The sequence below is a fragment of the Euprymna scolopes genome, chromosome 3 (genome assembly GCF_053919585.1).
Source record: "Euprymna scolopes isolate OS-2025 chromosome 3, ASM5391958v1, whole genome shotgun sequence".
NCBI classification, from domain to species: domain Eukaryota; kingdom Metazoa; phylum Mollusca; class Cephalopoda; order Sepiida; family Sepiolidae; genus Euprymna; species Euprymna scolopes.
In genome coordinates, this window is record NC_136484.1 from 151529367 (window position 1) to 151549876 (window position 20510).

General features: G+C 32.3%; 1 pseudogene; it reads right to left on the reverse strand.

Annotated features, from left to right (window-relative positions):
- Window positions 1-685: 685 nt before the first annotated feature.
- LOC145265614 (5S ribosomal RNA) lies at window positions 686-802 on the reverse strand (annotated as a pseudogene).
- Between the last annotated feature and the right edge of the window lie 19708 nt (window positions 803-20510).

Sequence of the window (20510 nt, forward strand, 5' to 3'; positions counted from 1 at the left end):
AAATACCTTTGATATTTCAAGAACTATTGCTCTAGAGAGGAAACCTTCGTCGATAGATTCACTGATCCTGTGTGAGTCAGCATATCATCTGTAGATCTCGCAGAAGGGAAGTTATATTGCTTGTCACTGAATAGGTTATTATTGCTGAGATGGTTGGTAATTTCTCTATTGATCACGGATTCAAACAACTTACAATACACACAAGACTAATTGGTCTGTACTGAGATGCAGAAAACCGATCGCTAGAGTTTTTAAATACTGGATAAACTAATAAGGCTTTTCAAGGTGTTGAGAAGCATTTCTCTTTTAGGCATTGATTGAACAGTTTTGCAAAGAATGTGTATCTTCCTCAAAGTAACTAAAATTTTGGAAATATTGATTAATTAGTGTTTAATAGCTATGTTAAAATTTCGCAAAAATTGGAGATATCTGAATTTTCACAAAAAGGTTCCAACACTATTCCCATAAGACCAAACTGAACAGAATATATATATATATATATATATATATATATATATATATATATATATATATATAACCAGGCTCAACGTTGCCTGCGCGTGAAATTTGTGTGGTAAGAGTTGCGCAATCTCCAACCACGCCTCTCCTGAGTCAACATTGTTGCATACCAGTGGTAAGTTGAGGTACAAGACGACTGGAAACAAATGCCGAGATGAGCGGAGAGCACATACAGCGCCTAGAATTCCCAAATGGTCAGCCATATGGTATTAGCCAGGCTCAACGTTGCTTAACTTCGGTGATCTGACGAGAACCGGTGTGTCAACGTGATTTTGCCATATATATATATATTGATTGTCCGTTCAATAGCTAATTGTTAAAGCGTTGAAGTCAGATTTAAAACCCTGTTGTACAGACACAAATGATGCTCAACGCCCAGGACGCTTAAATTCAATAGTTGTTCTGTAAAACATGATAAAATCCATAAACTCGATTTAGCCGTTCATAAGATGAATTGCGTAAGATAGCCGATGTCATAAGGCAGTGTATTCAACATTTTGTATAAAAAATTTGTACATAAAGATGCTGTGTTTTAAGTGCATGGCGCCTTTGCTTACACTCAATCCAAAACAAAAACGCGTTCATGATTGAGATCGTTGTTTTACCTTGTTTAACACAAAGGAGTTTTGAGTCAATATATGACGATAAATGAAACATGGATGATCATTTCACTCTGGCATTAAAATGGCGGTCAGCTGCATAGACAGCAGCAGGTGAATGCCATCGAAAGTTACAAAAACTCGCAAGGTTTGGTTTTTGTATTTTAAGATGCGCAATACCTCGAGAAAATAACTATCAATAGCAAATGTTATGTCACATTATTTGTGCATTAGAATCTAAAATCGCTAAACCGGCTACAAATTAAAAAGTGCTTTATAAACTGATCGCAATGGTGGCAACAATACATAAATTTCCATACGAATTACCACATTAACTCCATTTAAGGACTTGTACGTTTATTGGATAGAAATTGAATGCCTACTGGAGAGAACTTAAATGCTTACTAGAGAGAACTTGAATTTCTAGTATCTAACAGAGTATCGCGGCTGTATACAAATGTCCATCCTTGTGAAAAATGATGTCATCGTAACGGAAAACGAAAAGGACTATAAAAAATTGCTTTCATTTAGTATACTTGCAATTTTCTCGTGGTTACTCTAGTAAGTACCTAATGTCCTTTCAGAAAGGATTCTGACTAGAAGATTATCGGGAAAACCAATGCCAACAATATAATCTTCGGATTCATACGATATGATGAAGATTAAGTGGAAATTAGGTGATTTAAAACTGATAGCAAAGTTTATACATACATAATATATAAGCTTTATTTACACACAGAATGGAAAAAATTGAGGACAAGCATTATCCTGATGGAATTGACTTCCTTATTGTTGACTCAAAAAGATCGTTTTCTGGTCAATCTGGGTTAAATTATTGCAGAAAATATGAATAATGCCTTAATAAACTAAAAAAGAAGTTATAAATTACTTATAGTGATATGTTCAAGTAATAATACGCATAAAAATATAATGGTTTAAGATTCCCATTATGCTAACCGGCAAAAGTTTTGTACTGACCAGATAATTAATCTGGATTCCCAAATTCAATTATTTTTTTTTTACTTTAGATCCAGACTAAATAGCGAAAAACTGTAGTTTGTACCGCTTTAACTTTTTAGATATCCAGGCATCTGAGAAACCCTTGTCTAGCAATAACAATATCAGTAGAAAAAAATTTCCTGACGAATATTCGATATTTTTTAGTTGAAATACTTAATACTGATTAATTCTATCAAAATATTTCATCTCGATGGGTTACCGAGACCGGAGTTACACCAATCAGAAAGAGTTATGATGAAAACGATGCACTTGCTTGCATTGGTTAGATAAGTGAGAACAAAAGCACAGTAAACAGTATTAAAGAAACTCAAGTGCGATCAGCAAAATGTTTGAAATAATATGTAGTTAAACGTGCGTTTCTTCGTTTGAGATAAAGATTCCAAAATTAATAATAAGAAAAAAACTAATTGGTGAGATACGTATGCAACCATTTTTAAATTGTTAAATAGGTTACGTGAGAATCGCATAACGAACATAATTGTGTTAATCTACAATCGTTAGCGTCTTTCATGAAATTGAATCAACAACAGAGGCATCCTATTTAGATGAAAGTAAACGCTGGTGCGAAAATTGTCCGTGCAATATATATATATATATATATATATATATATATATATATATATATATATATATATATATATATATATATATATATATATATATTCTTCAGATATCCTTATTCAGTATGGCCGTTTAGCAACGAATTTATTATTTTACATCTAAGCATGACAGACCAAATAAAATGATATTGTAAAGACTCACGAAGATGCTACATCACATTTAAGTATGACACCGAAGAAAATGATTATATAAAACTTAGTCTTGACAGAACGACGAAACTTCTATTTAAAAAACTTATGCGTTACAGACTAATGAAAATTATATTTCAAAATTAAGCATCATCAAACAAAGAACATGTGATTTCACGCAAGCGTGACAGACAAATATATTGTTTCAAACTAATGCGTTGTAACTGACGAAAAGACTATGTTAAACGTGTGATAGATTGATGAAAATACCATTTCAAACTTACCCGTGACTGACAAAAATATATTTCAAATTAAATGTGGCAGATAAAAAAACGTTATTTCAAAATAAAGCATTACAAACCAATACAAGTGTAATGTTACACGCTTGCTTGGCAAGCAAAATGTGCTAGTCAAATTAGATTGTGACAGACCACTGAAAATGATATATCAAATATCATCGTAAGAGTCAATGAAAATTCCATTTTCAATATAAGCGCAATAGATTGATGAAAATGCTATTTCAAACATAAATGTGACCAATGAAAATACTATTTGAAACTCAAATGTAACGGATCAAAGTAAATAATATTTCGACATTAACTAGGACCAAAAAAAAAAAAAAAAGAACGTGGTTTTCCAATTAAAAGTGAAGCGTGTCAGCCACATAAAATTCTATTTAACACTCAAGTGTGCCAGATCAAAGAAAATACTATTTAAAATGTGTGAAAAACCAAAGAAAATTCTATTTCAAACTAAAGTACGACACGTAAGAGAATATTCTATTTAAAACTTAAATGTGGCAGACCCAAATAAAAATGTTATTTCAAAGTAAAAATAATAGACCGCCAAAAATTCTACTTCACACTATAGTTTGACAAACCGAAAAATGCTATTTCAAAAATTTAAATTTATTTCAAATTTAAGTGTGACTGACCAAAGTAAAATCTATTTCAAACATAAGAAAATGCTTTTAAGAATAAGCGTGTTAAACCGATAAAAATTATAAAGAAAACGCCATTTTAACCTTAAACGTGATTGATCGACATAGAGCAATACTATTTTAAACTTAATGTGGAATACTAACGAAAATGCTTTTCAAAAAAGAAAAAAAAAAGGCAAACTAATAAACATGTAATTTCATATTTAAGCGAGACATACCAAGGAAAATGCTACTCCAAATTTAGCCATAATAAACTTATATTAAAATGTTATTGCTCATCGGAGCCTGACCGACGGACAAATCCATTTAATAAAGCTTCAAAGTTGCAATAAAAATAACAACAACAAAAAAAAAAAAAACAAACCTAGAAAATGCCCGATTCAATATAATTTCCGTGTTCACCTTTTCTCTCGCATCTGCTAACCCTGATATTCCTGTCGCCATATTGCCTCTCGATTCAAATTACATCAGTTCCTCTTTTACGTCGATTGAAGCTTTTCAAAATATCCGCTAGCGGTGACGCTTTTGATCATGCCGCATTCTATGTTTTTGTGTCGTAATTGCAGAAGCACTTCTATCGTTTATCGATTCACATACACATTAACTTTATTTTGTTGTATCTTTTATTTTTACTCGGAGATTTTAATTAATTTTCCATTTTTCCCCCCCTAACTATGTGCTCGGAAAAAAAATTCGTATGTCATTTTAGCAAAATGCGAGAAAATGTAAAAAGGCAATTATACGTTATTAAAAAAATACGAGCAAAAAGTGGCCCACAACCGATCAGCCTATGTACAACAAAAAAGTGCTTAATGAAAAGTTGCTAGGCCGTAAATATAAAATGCTCGATACACACTGTCAATGGGAAAATAAGATACAACGAGTATATACATTGAGAAGAAATGATATTTATTTATATCCTTTCAATTGGGAAGCATTTGAAGTATTTAATAGCGGTAAAGTGCAACGGATATCTGTTTCAGTATACTATTGAAGTGTATCAGAGATGGACACTATGGGCGTCTAGGTAAAATCTGAATATTGAAAGAGAATAATCTGCATCATGATAATACGGGCGAGATTGTGTTGGATTGTGAGCAAGTAATGCCGGGTACTCGAGTCATATTTTGGAATAGCAAACGCAAACAGAATACCCAACTAGGATGTGCTGGAGATGACGTCAATGGTCAAACACAGAAATAATGGAAATCTCGATTAATAGAATGTCAATAAAAATTGTATTGTTTTTGCTTTATAGAAAGAACAAAAGATAGTGAGAGCTGAAAAAGCAGACGTGGTTGTGCCCGCATTTCTTTGCTGCAAACCGTCATCCTCTTACCCCCTCCTCTGTCACGCTTGTGCCACTTATCACAAGCTATAGATTGACTTGTTTGCATAATATCGAAAATTGTTTCATATCAGCTGAGTTGTTGCATTATCAGAAATATACACCCGTACGTATATGTAAAGTGCAGCTGAGAAATCATACAAACATTTTGTCACACTACGCTCGTTCATAATACAACATTAGCATTGACGACCATGAGGTTTTATTTAATTGCCGCACTTGTTATTTTTCAGTCTTATATAATTTTGTCGTTGCTATTTTTAATGTTTTTTTTACCGGCTTTTTCTATAATTTTTCATTGTTCTTTTAAAATATTCCCAGCTTTCAGTTAGTCGCCACTATCTTTATTCGGTTACGATTCATAGATACGAAAATTTGGAATTATTTAATTTAGAATTTGGAATAAAATCAATAACATATTCTTAAGATGCACGAATAAACATAAGGGTGACAGACATAACGGTGACAGACATAAGGGTGACGGTAACATTTTAAATTAAAGCGTGAAAGATTTTTTTATAGAGATGATTGGACGTAGCTACGAGGAGCCTACAATAGGTTTCCAGACTTTTTTGCACAGGCATATAAAATTGTCGTAGATTCTTAAAAATTCAGTGTTATTGGTACACATCTTATGAGATGACTGACCATTTTTTAAAGACTTCAGGTTCAAATAAACAGCTACGACATGAATTGGAATACACCTTACTAAAGCCTGATTGTCACAGTTGGTGATTCAATTTATATTCCGCACTTCTTAATGCTCTGCTGACCTGCGATGAAAGATGGATCTGCTGCTACGGAGGTCAGGAATGATGGATCTCCCAGACCCAAGAAGGCCAGTCAGAGCAAATCCACCCAGAAACTTATGATGATCCCTTTTTTGACACCACGAGCATGGTCTACATGTACCGGGTTCTCACCGATCAGACAGTCAACAAGGAATACTATGCTGAGGTTTTAAGGTAGTTCAGAAAGATATTACGCTGGAAGAGACTAGCACTCTTTAAATCGGGTCAGTGCCATTTTCACCAAGACAACGTACCAGTCCACAACTTCATCTTTGTCACAAGACTATTTAACCAAGATGAACATCCTCACTCTCCCTATAGTCCAGATCTTGCCCCCTGTACTTTGGGTTATTCCATAAGCCCAGAGAAAACCTTACCATCTGACATGAGATAATTGAGGAAATGAATGAGGCTGTAACGAGGGTCATTGACACGATCATGCAAGCGGATTTAATGAGGCATTCCAGACGTTGTTGGAATGGTACAACAAGTGCAATGCAGCCGGAGGAGATTACTTCGAAGGGGCTAGAGTTTCTTGTATCTACCATCAATAAAAGTGCACAAAATGTCTTAAAACTTATTTAAGGTACCTCGTAGATTAAGATGAGTCTATTTAATATGAGTTTTAGCGATGAGAATACAATTTGAAACTTAAGAATTATGTTGTATAGGTGTCCATATTTAAAGATGACGGGAGTTCATATTGGGGCACATATATAACGATAGTGATGAAAATTCTGATGGGAAGATATTTATATATATTACATCATGACGACTGTGACAATTCTTGGAGGCTTTATATTAATACAGACTGGGAGATATGATGCAAGTTCTTAACACAGAGGAGGGGAGGGCACATAATCTTCGAAGGGTTGTACAAAGTTCGTTACAAGATAATGATAAAACACATTTATCTTTTTGTTGTAAGAAATGACGACACGAGACAACATTTACAAACATAGTTGGTTTCTTTATTCTTCAACCGGCCGATAGGTGATGTCATGAATTCAAACTTTGATTTATATGGTCTATTTTTCTCCCTTCGCTTCTAAGGAGCTCTTCTCTCGAACTGACTATCACCGTGTGTGATCTGCTCTGAATATCTGATTCTCATCCATTCTGTCTTTCAACTGACTTCTAACTTCGAAACTTTGATTCCTATATTGAGAAATCTTCTTTGTTTATGACGTCAGAAGTGTGTTTTCTAACGTAACTACTTTCACGTGGATTCACAAATGTTTGTCCAAACACACTTATGGTAAACAAAAGAATCCTCAATTCTATTTCTAACCTATTTTTAAACAATATATTTTAACTCGCATTGTGTATTCATTTAACTGACATATTTAATACCCAGATTTCTAAAAGAATAGGCAATCGACTCTTTTTCCGACATAAACAATATTTAACTATTTCTAATAGAATTAACAATGGACTTAATTTCTCACATTCCATTTTTCATTATCTTTAACACTTGCCTACAGGGTTCGATTCTAGCCTTATCCCAATATCATTTTCATTTATCTAGTATGCCCTCTAACATGAGAAGGGGACAGCACTGTCATGTAACAATTACAGACCAACCTAAATTATCTTTAACATTAAGCTTGACAGACCGACGGAAATGTTATTGCCAACCGAAGCGTGAAAAATTATAAATACTTATATAAATATGATCTGCACCACGCACATTATGTCGGGGAATTGTCCCTGAAAACTTACAATCCCAATTTATAACAAATAATGTTCTTCCAGTGGATGTTACACGTGGTAATGTTTTCCTGAGGTTGAATAGCAGACTTGCAGAATGAGGGTTTTGTCTGATCAGACTGAAATATAAATACAGTTCATCAGCCAATGATTTTAACGTGCTCGGAGAGGCACATGGGACCAATCGCTTGGCATCTCCCAGGAAAACAACTAGCCTCTGTCTCAAATGTTCAGCTCGAATTACCATCTTACTCCTCCTCCTGTAGGCTAGTTATGACTGCTTCTCCTTCCTATCCCTTGGGATCTTTTCAGACCTCACTGATTCTGGAATTTTGTGATTTTTGTGATTCGGCTACCTAGAAGTTGACCACTCGTGACATTCACCAAAGATGACATCTAGCCGGTCATCATTAATGGGGGCTTGTCTGAAGCCCACCTAGGAAAACTATTTTCTTAAGTAGGTCGAATCCAGCATGACGTTTCCATTTCATAAGACATTTATTTTTTAAACAACGAAAATATCTTCTGAGTGGTCAAACTCCAGCCAGAGATACTGTCAGTGCCTTCACTCTTTGTTTTCCAGGAAAATATCACATGCAAAATCTGACATTTGTATGCACTAATAAAATATGCTGTCCAGCTCATGTTTATACTTGGACGCATTTAAAACAAAGTATATCAATTAAATTAGTGCTTTTAACAATGCATGTTTGGAGGTCGATTTTTAGAATTCCAATTTTGGGGGAAGATTTTTGGAGTGAGCTGATTTAAGAGAAACATTTTAAATTAAATTTTTAAAAAGTTTATACTTAAATGTAAGAAATCGAGAGAAATCTTAAATGAAAAACTAAATAATGAATTCAAATACGTAAATAAAATTTATAAATGGAAATCTACATAGAGAAAACCTAGGATGTTGTTAACACCTTTAGAGTATTTGTAGAACATTAATTAATTGAGATATCAAAGAAGTCTGAGTCGAAAAATTAAGCCAAGAAGACAACGGCATTCATCCTAAACGGGTTTAAACGTCTTCCTCTTAAGGAGGAAAATTCATCGGAATATCTAGTTCACAAGCAGTACCGAGTCGCATGTATATCCAGGTTAGGGGGGATGAAGACGTTAAGTTTTGCAGTTCTTACAGGAAGATGTCGAGGTCCTTCTAAATAAATAAATTCTGATATTCGTAAGTGGTTACCTAACTGGTGCTGATCAGATTCAACGTAGCTTAACTTCGATGATCTGCACCACACAGAGGGAATCGTTGTGTTGACCTAATTATGCCGCATTATGTCGATGAGATTATAATGTATTTAAGTGATGGGAATTATCCAGTTGGATCAAAAATCGCCCCTCCTCCCAAAAAAGCTTTCCCATCCAATTACACAAATTATATTTGATCAAAAGTTATTGATAAAAGTCAATGCTCATTTGTCTTCATTGTGGAAAGAAAGTTCAGTGAGAAAAAGTAGAAGTATTTAAAATTAATAAGTTTATAGATTTATTTTTGATGACGAGACGATAAGAAAAAAAGTTAATGAGTTTTCTGACGGTAGGCGATAGCTACCCCAGATAAGGACAAGGAAAGCTCTGGTAATGTAGATGTTAGCTCTGTCGTGAATTTTGTCTCAAACTGCCTATTCAAGAAAAGTTTTTTTTATTTTATATATTTAATTTTTTTTTGCATTAAGAATGGATCAAAATAGCAATTTTGATAAATCCAGAGAAATGCATGGAGTTGGCTTAGAATGATTTTTACAATTTTGTTTTTATTAATTCAGGCCTGCATCGAGGCAGTTATACAGAAACGAGTTGAGGCATTTTCATTTTGAACACAAAAAAAAAAAAAAATAAACCTAGAAAAAATGTCACGGGCGAATGAATAGGAAAAAAAGTAGAACTATATAGAAGAAAAATCTTATAATACGTTCATCAAAATCAATATAATAGAAAAAAGAAATAATTTGAAAGCACAGTAGAACCCAAGAATACGGCATTAAAAATTAGTAACAATATACAATACAGCATATAATACACAGGTATATAATGAAATAATATTATAAATAATACCGTAAGTCGATTCCACATCGTAACCTTAAAAAAAACCGTATCCTAGAGTCACCGTATTCCGGGGTTCCACTATATATCAATTTAAAAACAATGTTATTTAGATCTACATTTAAACGTAGACCAGGACACACCGCACACCTCAAATAAGAGTTTACTTTTTTAAAAGCAATTTTTGATTCGGAATAACCAATTGTATAATAATTAAGAATTTCGAACAAGATCGATTATTCATTCTATTACTATTAACGATAACTATGTGCCTCTCTTTTTGATGCGTAATTTTATGAACTGCAATTAATATTTTTAAATATAGAAAATATAAAGTCAAATAATATTCTCGCTATAATAATAACCTTTGTTCTGAAGTTACCCATGCCCACTGTATAATTCAGCATTTGCATATGAACTTCAAACAGTTAATATTAGTCATTGCGATTTCGAACTGAAGTGTGACAAACCAACTCACCGAGGGACGAAGTTCTCTTATCGAGAGAGAAGGTTAATGCGAAGAAGGGGGAAGAGGAGAGGGCACTTGAGAATGGAATTGTAATGAAAGAACGAAAATTTAATAAAAAGAGAAAGAAAGCTGTTCTAAAGACTAATAAAAAGAAAAAAAAAAGAAAAAAAAGGCGAGTGCAAAATAAATGCAAAAGACGCAGATGTCTGATTACGCGGTTTTCTATTGAATTCGACAAGATGGCGCCTTAGCTTTTAGACGAGAAACTTTCCAAAATTTACTGTTTAAACGAACTGGGTATACAAGGCCTATACAACAGGGTATAGGAAATGATTTCTCTAAGTGAATGTGGAGACAAAGGTTTATGTAAGGTGTACTTGTTGAGAAATTATACACGTACACAATTCTGTTTGGAGGTTGATTATAGCGAGGCCATTCAAATATGCGTTAATAATTTTAGTAGAAAGTACACTATTGTGTATTACGTAGCAGATCTATATTGTATATCAATGTGTCCTTCTAACAAAAAAAGAAGGCTAAGTAACAGCAAATAATATCTATTTATTCATGTACGTTGTTTTATACATGTATATAAATTTGTTAGATTGCTTTAATCTATTCATAATTTCTGTTCTAATCTATCTGCTCATCTATAAAAATATGTTGTAATATCTCTATCATTTTATACTTATACATTAGTATATTAGTATGCACACACACACACACGCACACACACATACACACACACACATATATATATATATATATATATATACAGGGTGTCCGTAAAGTTACTATATAGTCTTACAAGTTGCTATGCAGACACCCTGTAATATATTAACAGTACAGTAAGATATTGTATTAAAATATTTATTTGTAACAAAAGAAATAAAACCTTTATGTTTATAAAAATCTCAGAAAATACACGTTTTACATCCGAAAAGACTGTAACAATCAAGGCAAACAATTTCTATGACAAATATTCAAATTGGAGGCCTTCGCTTCAAAATAAATTTGCGCTCTTCCAAAGTTAGCTTGCGTGGCATGCTTGATTAAATAAACCTGTAAAAAATAAACATTAACTATTAATACAAATATAATACAATAAAACAATAAGACTGTATAGTAACTTTACGGACACCCTGTATAACTACTTCATTTACTCACATACATTTAATATACGAAAGTATAAATTTATGCGTAAACTTTAAGTATTTACTAGACGACCCATGTAGATTATGCCTTCATGGAAAATTTGCTATCCTGTACTTTAAAGAACCCCAACATCTATTAAACTGTAGAAGAGAAATAGCGAACAACTGTGTTCACAAAATAACATTTACTCTAGGATAGCGATACAAAATAGTTTTAAAACTAAAAAGAAAACAATAGAAAATAAACAAATAAATAAATTAAATAAACATGAATATACACAAACGATCACACATATATGTATGTATATATATATATGTATATATGTGCATATATGTATGTACATATATATATTTATATGTAAACTAACATAAAAAACATAACCTAGATTTAAAACATGTCAAGAAACTAGATATCCAGGCTAAATAGAGCACACACAAAGGAACAGGTCAACCAGAGGTCAAAAAAACCTTTGTCCGATAAGTGCATGTCCATTGGCTGATAGGAAGGGCGCGGTGGATACTAGAAAGCTGATTGGCTAACTAAAATCTCAATAGAAGGTGCGTATATAAAAACGACAGACAACCACAAAATTCGCGCATAAGCCTGAAGAGTCCTAGAGTGGATGAAACGCGGAATATTCAGTGTAGCTTAATCGCCATATATATTTTATAACTTACTATATATATATATATATATATATATATATATATATATATATATATATATATATATATAGGGTTACGCCCCCCAAAACGAGACCCGTTTCATAGTGTTTTGTCCAAATGGAATGAAACTTTGGTCATAACTAGTTTATTATATTCAAAACATCACATCAAAACATTAGGGTCTTTGTCCTTTTTTTCTCCGTTCTACAGGATATGTTCTAGATGGCCTCCATTTAGCTTTTGTTTTTTTTGGGGGTCACCTTGTATACATATAGATGTGTATATGTACTGTGTGCATGTGTGTATGTGCGTACTTATATGTGTATATATTTAAAACTGACGTGGCACCTTTACATTGCTCTACCTCCTCCTCCTCCTCCTCCTAATCCTCCTCATCCTCTTCCTTCCTTTTCCATTCTCCTTTTCCCCGTGTATGCTCATACTTTCACTACACCGATGAAAACTGAAGATCGGTCGAAAATTATGTACATGTAAAAAAGTTAAAAAATTTTTTTTTCATAATATTATTTTGTATTCCTGCACGTCACCAATTGAAAACGAATAAAGAAAAGTTATAAGCTTTTATACTTTTTGCATTCTTTTTTATACATTTCCATTCATATATATATATATATATATATATATATATATATATATATATATATATATGTATATATGTATATATCTATATTTATATCTATATCTATATATATATATATATATATATATATATATATATATATGTATATATATATATATACTAGCTGGTTGCCCGGCGTTGCAAGGCGTACAACAGGCTTAAAAATGATGTTTTAATTTATGCAACTGGCGTATGTATTATTATATAATCGATCCCTTATTGATTATGTTATATTACGAGGAATAATTTGCTCAATGGACCTATTCGAAAACAAGTAAATAATTAAAAATAATAATGATAATGTCGTTCATCAAATTCCGTCTGTGTTTGTTTACAATATAACTTAAGCTGATATTTGGGTTTCATGATGAGTGCCCTGGAAAAATTACATCTGATTAATGTTTAGTTTTAAAATATACAAACGAAGAAATGATTTGTCGCTATTTTAAATGGTAGTTCTTTTATCATATATTGAACTCTTAATAAGAAGAAATTAAAATAAAATTGGAGGTACACCGGGCTTGAACAGGGGACCATTCGATCTGTAGTGGAACGTTCTACCACTGAGCTACAGCATCAGATGATAATAAATCTTTTTTTTTAAGTGTGACGTAAAATATCCCCCTGTAAAATTCTTCTTTTTTTATAGATAAAAGAAAAAAAAACTGTTTTTAAGATCGGGATTTTTCGATTTTCGATACATATCGGATGAATTTCTGTACAAAACATATTAAAAAATATTGGTAGACATATAAATTAAGTTTGTACGAAATTTGCAATAGATAGGCTCAGTCGCTTCGCAACCTATGAGGAAGGAATTCACACACACATAAGGTGACTTTCATATAATAGTTTATATATATATATATATATATATATATATGTATAAAATGGGTTAATAAATTCCAACGAAAGAAAGATGTATATTTAAATAAGGGAGTAGTCACCAACAATGTATATTTTTTAACATTATTTTATCATACCGTGTCTTGGTTTTTCAATGAGAATTATGTTTGGATCATTGGAATAATGTTTTTAAGTCATTGAAATCGTTTACGCGCGTTTCAGACGGTCTCCTTGGACAAGCCAAATAAAAAAGCAATAAAAATTCAGCATACCAATGAATAATAAACACTTACAAGCCTCCACCCCTTGGAAAAACTTCAAATTAACTGAAAATCGCCATTTTTACACATTTGAAAATAATTTCTGACGAGGACGCATCAGAGACCGTCTGAAACGCGCGTAAACGATTTCAATGACTTAAAAACATTATTACAATGATCCAAACACAATTCTCAATGAAAAACCAAGACACGGTATGATAAAATAATGTTACAAAATATACATTGTTGATGACTACTCCCTTATATATATATATATATATATATATATATATATATATATATATATATATATATATATATTCCCGTTCACATACATCTTACAAGATAAAGCTAGAACCCAGAATTAGATAGAATCGAGCAATTGCATCGACAACGGACAACGCCAGACCCAAAGTGGGTTTCGATGTACTGCATCTCATCAGTGACATGCTCCGACATAGGCGCGAACCAAGGTCGTCGCACTCATGAAGTGTGCAATACTGACGACCTAACGATATGGGCCATGGCGCAATCTATTGAGTATGCCTCGATTTTTTTTTTAAATTCTTATATTTTCATCCAGTTCTACATTCTACGATGTGACAAGCAACGCGTCATATACAACTAAGATAGTTACTGCTGGTATGCAGGCGGTAGATATCACATCTACAAACATTAACTGAAATTAGCCAACTCCCCAGACACGATTACGGAACAACCTTATTTATCTATATCTATAATCTCCTCTTAATGTCTAACATATATATATATATATATATATATATATATATATATATATATATATATATATATATATATATATATATATATATAGATATATATATAGATATATATATAGATATATATATATATGTACAGGGTCATCAGTATTTATCGTTACAACTTAAAGTGGTTATATTTAGGAAATTAAACAAAATTTAGAATTTTTGCAATGTATTATTGTAGAAAAAGCAATAGAAAGTTAATACACAAAATATTCGATATGTCCACCATCTGCGTGAATAACTTGTTGAAGACGTTTAGGAAAAGCCTTACATGTGTCACGAATTACTTTCTGGGGGACTTTGGCCCACTCCTTCTGCAGTTTGACTTTCAGAGCTTCCAAACTTTGATGGTGAGTGGTCGAGACATTGTTCTCAAGGTATGACCAGATCCCGAAATCAAGGGGATTCAGATCGGGGGAAGATGGGGACCATTCCTCTTTGGGGATGAAGTGCGGGAAATTCTCGGAAAGCCACTCCTAAGTCTTTTTGGACCCATGTGATGGTGCGGAGTCGTGCTGAAAAGCCCAGGGACGTTTTTTGAAGTGCTTCTGTACTCAGGGCAACAATGCGCCATCGAGGATGTTATCTTGATAGTTTTGCTGGTTCAATTTCACCCCCTGGTCAACAAAAAGGAGGGGACTTTTACCGGACTCTGTCACGGCTCCCAGACCATCACTGAGACGGCACATTGTTTCCTTATCACCACTCGGATCCTTCCTCCCCATTCTTCGACCAAACCCGGCCGTTTTGGGTGTTAAATTTTTTCTCATAACTGAAAACGAGATTTGGTAGCGTGCCATCCTGAATGCGGGAAAGAAGAATCTGGGATCTTTGGAGTCGTTTATCAACAACTTGAGCAGAAAGGTGTTGTTTCTTGACATGCTTGCATGGCTGCCTAAAACTTTCGACACAGGCGACGAATTTTCACAAGATCAGTATCGTTTTGAAGCTCGACCCTTCAGACGAAAAATACAGAAAGATTGGCTAAAAAAAGTAATTTATTCACCCTCAACTGGGCACTTTTCTACAGGGAGGGGTTGCTTTTTTCGCCGATATTGTCGAAAGTCATCTCCTCTTTTCGATTGTCTAGGCTTGATTTAAATCTAATTCACTTACGGTGTGGCGGTGTTTGTAACAGCAAAGACGTCAGGTTTTTTCCTGTTCTTTTCCTCCTTCGCGGTACGGGTTCGAGTCTGCCTTCCTACTACCACTTTATTTTTTGCTCAACACACACCTCCAAACACCCGCGCAACAGCGGGCACCCATGCTAGTATATATATATATACCTAAAGAATATCCGTCACAAGGCGGTTAAATTTAATTCCCCAAACAAAAAAGTTTTCATCAATTTTCTGTCCCACTATCAAGATGCTTAAGCTTTTTCTAATTTTGATCAACATCTATTACATGATCTCGATTTGAGAAAATGCTAAAACCTTCAGGCTTCATCTTAAGTGGTATTTAGTAATTTAAAGAAAACTTGCTTTATTAGTCTAATCATGTGTCAGGACTATGGATAAAATTTAATGCAAATATGAACTATTTGAATTTTTGAATTTTTGATTATATATCTCCTTAAAACCGTTCTAATACTTTAAAGAATTGCAACTTTGGGAATATTTAGTAATTGATGTCTCATACATATTGTCGAAATATCACAAAAATGGAAGTTATCTGAATATTTACTAAAGATTTCTACTACCTTATTTGCCAATTCTTTGCATAAAACTAAATTAAACTAAATATAGTCCACATTATTAAATCTTTCGCTTATCAATCGCGTGCTAAAATTCAGGATGATCGGTTCATTAGCGTAAGAGTGAATCGCGTAGAAATATACACACATTTAAACATTTACAGTTATGTAAATTTATGTAAATAGAGATACATTTATATCTATGTGTTTTTGTCAATATATCAGTATATCGATAGCCCCTTAGGATTTATTTCAATGCATGTGTCTATGCATCTATACATCAGTTTTCCTTGATCTTTCATCTATTAATTTATTCATCTGTGTATATATGTATATATATATTTATCTATTTTCTTCTGTTTTAATCTATCTATCTATACTCCTATTAATTCGTTTCTTTTTTGTGTGTATTGCATATTCATATTAAAAAACTCTTTTCTATTTATTTAAAAAGAAAATACAAATTTCTTATATATGGGTTGTGGAATTGCATTCACTAGCAAAAGATCTAGCTAATTTGCATATTCTTTTAAACATTCATTTTAATTAATTCCCTATTAGTTTTTTCGGTTTTCTAATGGAATGATCATCTTTAGTTAACTATTACGTGTAATTAATTATATTCATGCAGATATTCTACATGATTTACACTTGCATAATATTTGCGTAAAAAGTGTGCAGTAAACACAAAATTGTTTCCATATATATTAATCTATACGTATATATTTTTGTTTTTCTATCTATCTATCTATCTATCTATCTATCTATCTATCTATCTATCTATAAAAGTGAACGTGCCTGTGTATCTGTGTCTCTGTGTACATTTCCCTACGCAATAACTATATCAATTTTTAGTCTACAGACTCGAAATTTGATATACAGGTTACTGAGATTTGGAAAAATCGATGTGATCGGTTTTTGGCCAGAAATTTGGCGATTAAGGGGTCAAAGTTCAACGATTTGACCTTTGAGAACTCTACCAAACTCCTCCGACAATTTTGAGTCTACGCACTTGAAATTTTAGATATAGGTTCCTTGGACATAGATCTAACTTAATAGCTTGATTTGAGCCCAAAACAATAAATGTTAAGGGGTCATAATAGGGGTCAAATTAAAAAAAAAATTGACCGTTTTTTTTTTTGCTTTTTTTGTTTTGCTCAGCATACACCTCCAAACACCCGGGCAACGGCGGGCACCCATGCTAGTATATCTAAATTTTCCTAGCATTGTTTATATTAAACAATTACTCAATACATAGATGTATAGATTTTCCTGCAATTATATGGAAACAAGTGTCACGCAAAGATGACATTATAGCATCCAGTGTTCCAATCAAAATATTACTCAACATATTATGCTTCCTTCACTGATTTGCTACGCTATATATTACAGAGCATGCCAATGCGCCATATAGAAGTTATCGAGTTTACATTACTGCCTTGTTAATCATATAATATTTTATTATGAACTAACATTCAATTATTTGCAGTAGTCATACAATAGGATTTCTGAACCGAAAAATGCAGTTAGCAGATATATCTCCGTAATTATATTTATAATTCGTTATGACTCCAAGTGCAATGAGCTTAAAATTCAATACACTCATATATTTTATATAGGGCGTTTAGGCTCTCAGTACTGAAATATTAAATGACAGTAGCAAAAAGGAAATAATAATAATATTCAAATAAATGTTATACACACGTACACACGCACACACATATAATTATATATGTACATTTATAGCGATGTAAGTCAGACATTATTACACGTTATTACATGAGGTGCAGAAGCTTTTATTTAATTTATTTTTTGGCGACGGACCTGGCGAGGATCATCCCCTATAATTTTAACCAATATTCTGCAGGTGTGTATTTTTTACGACCTAACCCAGCGTAGTATAAACACCTCTACCTTCACATGTCAAGAACTGTTTTCGGAATAAACACCCTCAACCGTGAATGCTATGCTACACACTAAAACATACTGTAAAAATTATAAGGGATGATTCTCGTTCAGGTCTGCCGTTTTGGCTTTTGCTGTAAAGTCAAATTGCATTTAACCTCTTCTAACAAAATTAGAAAAATGGATTCATAAATAATGCTTAATTTGAATTGATTAAAGGTACGATTTACAGAAATATATAAATATTAAAAACATGAAACCAAAACATTAAAATATATAGAAATATAGATATAGTAGCAGATGTATCCGGCGTTGCCCGGTATTAAACGTAACGTTACAATTCTAAAAAAATAAGTAAAAAAAAAAACAAAACAAAAAAACGTGATTAAATTTATATGTGCATGTGAGTACTATGTCTTTTCTTAATAGCTCACTTCTTGTAAGCAAAAATAAAATACTTGAGCTGTGATCAAACCAAAACCTAAAGACAATGAGTCAAGTACGATAGCCATTAAGTAAGCTTGACACGATCTTTAAAAAGTGTTTTAAAAGCTGCTTATTCTTAATATAAGAAAGCTTTAATATGAACGAATCGCGCATACGCAGCTGCGAACCAGTTAAGAAACAGATAAAAATCCGATGACCCCTCAAGTACCAATTTTTCAATTTTGACTCCTTAGCAACCCCTTTTCCGAATAAAACCCGATTAAAACTTTCTCCACTTGTCCGATTACCCTATTTACCAAATTTCAAGTTGTAGATAAAAAATACGTTTAATATGTAGGTTGAGAGTTGTCTTCACACACACCACACAATCTTATTTTTATAGATATATAGATAGATTATATTACTTAATTGATTACATTCGAATTTAATTAAAATATAATAACCAAAGTACCAATTTAAAATGCTAGAGACAGTGACAAACGTCTTCAATGGTTTGTGAGAATTTATAATAGAATGTACTTAAACAGGTTTTAAAGATTTTACTGTTTAAATTTCTGTTTAAATTTCTCCTTTTTAATGTAAATCTCTCAATACAATTTATGGCATTGTCATTTCTTTGATTTAATGATTTAATTGTACTTTTCGCCAGTTTTTAGTGAATCATAAATTACAAGTGTCATTTACTGATTAAAAGGCGTTTGATGTTCATTACTTTTCTTTCCTAAACATCTATTACTTTTTATATTTTTATTGTTTTGCAAGATTTATGTACAAACATAGCAAAACTCTAAATTATTTCTATTAAATGGTTTGCATTGTGAACTATTTTAGAACAATTAAGTTTATAAGGTAAGGGAATTTATATTCTTATTTTTTTTTAACATTTGGTTAATAATACTGTGACCAAATTATGTTTCCTTCCTTTTTGAATTTTTGCATACATTACTAAATTTACGAAACATTTTCTTAATCGAGGAAATATGGTTATTTGGCGTTGAACTGAATTTAATTTACTTAATTATTGCTCAGGGATGTTTGAATTAAAACAGGCATCTACGTTTTCTTTACAAAATGGAATACAAAGAAACACATCCGTGAATAATATTTATTACTAGACTACATATGAATCGTTAGATCAGTGTTTTATATATATATATATATATATATATATATATATATATATAATTTATATATATATAGTATATATATTTATATATATATGTATAAATTAAATGGAATTGAAGAAGGCGGTACAATGCAGAAGTAACGGAAAGACACAAGCTGAAGCAGGTGAGAAATTTATTAATACAACTTATAAAGACATGTGTACATATTCATATTTCATATACGCAGTATATTTATATTTGCACAGTGGTTACCTGGGAAAGTTGGTCTGGTGGTATGTCCGTGTAATATAATATTTCGAGAAAGATCTCTTCGTCAGATTTTATTTGACCTTGACAAACGTGTTGTTTATGTGTATAAATATATAAATATATATATATATAAATATATATAAATTTATATATATATATATAGTGTAAAAACAAAAGGAAGACTTTTATCATTTATGATTAAAAGTAAAACATGTAAAACATGTCTTTTTAAAAAAAGTAAAAATGGGGAAAACAAAGTAAAAAAAGAGGGAGCCAGTTGACCGGTTTCACACTCGCTTTTTTAAAGCTGAATTGAGAGGTTTGTAATTAAAAAGGGAGAAGATCATGAAAAATGTACATAATTAAAATAAAGCTGTGTTGCGTTATATTTCCGGGTAAAAAAACTGCAGGCAAACGATTAAAAAATATTAGCGTTAGGACATTATCTTCGAAAACGATCAAATCTATGAGATGTTCCCTCTATGTGCAGAGAGAAGGCCTTCAGTCTCCATCAAATCGAACGTGAATAAGC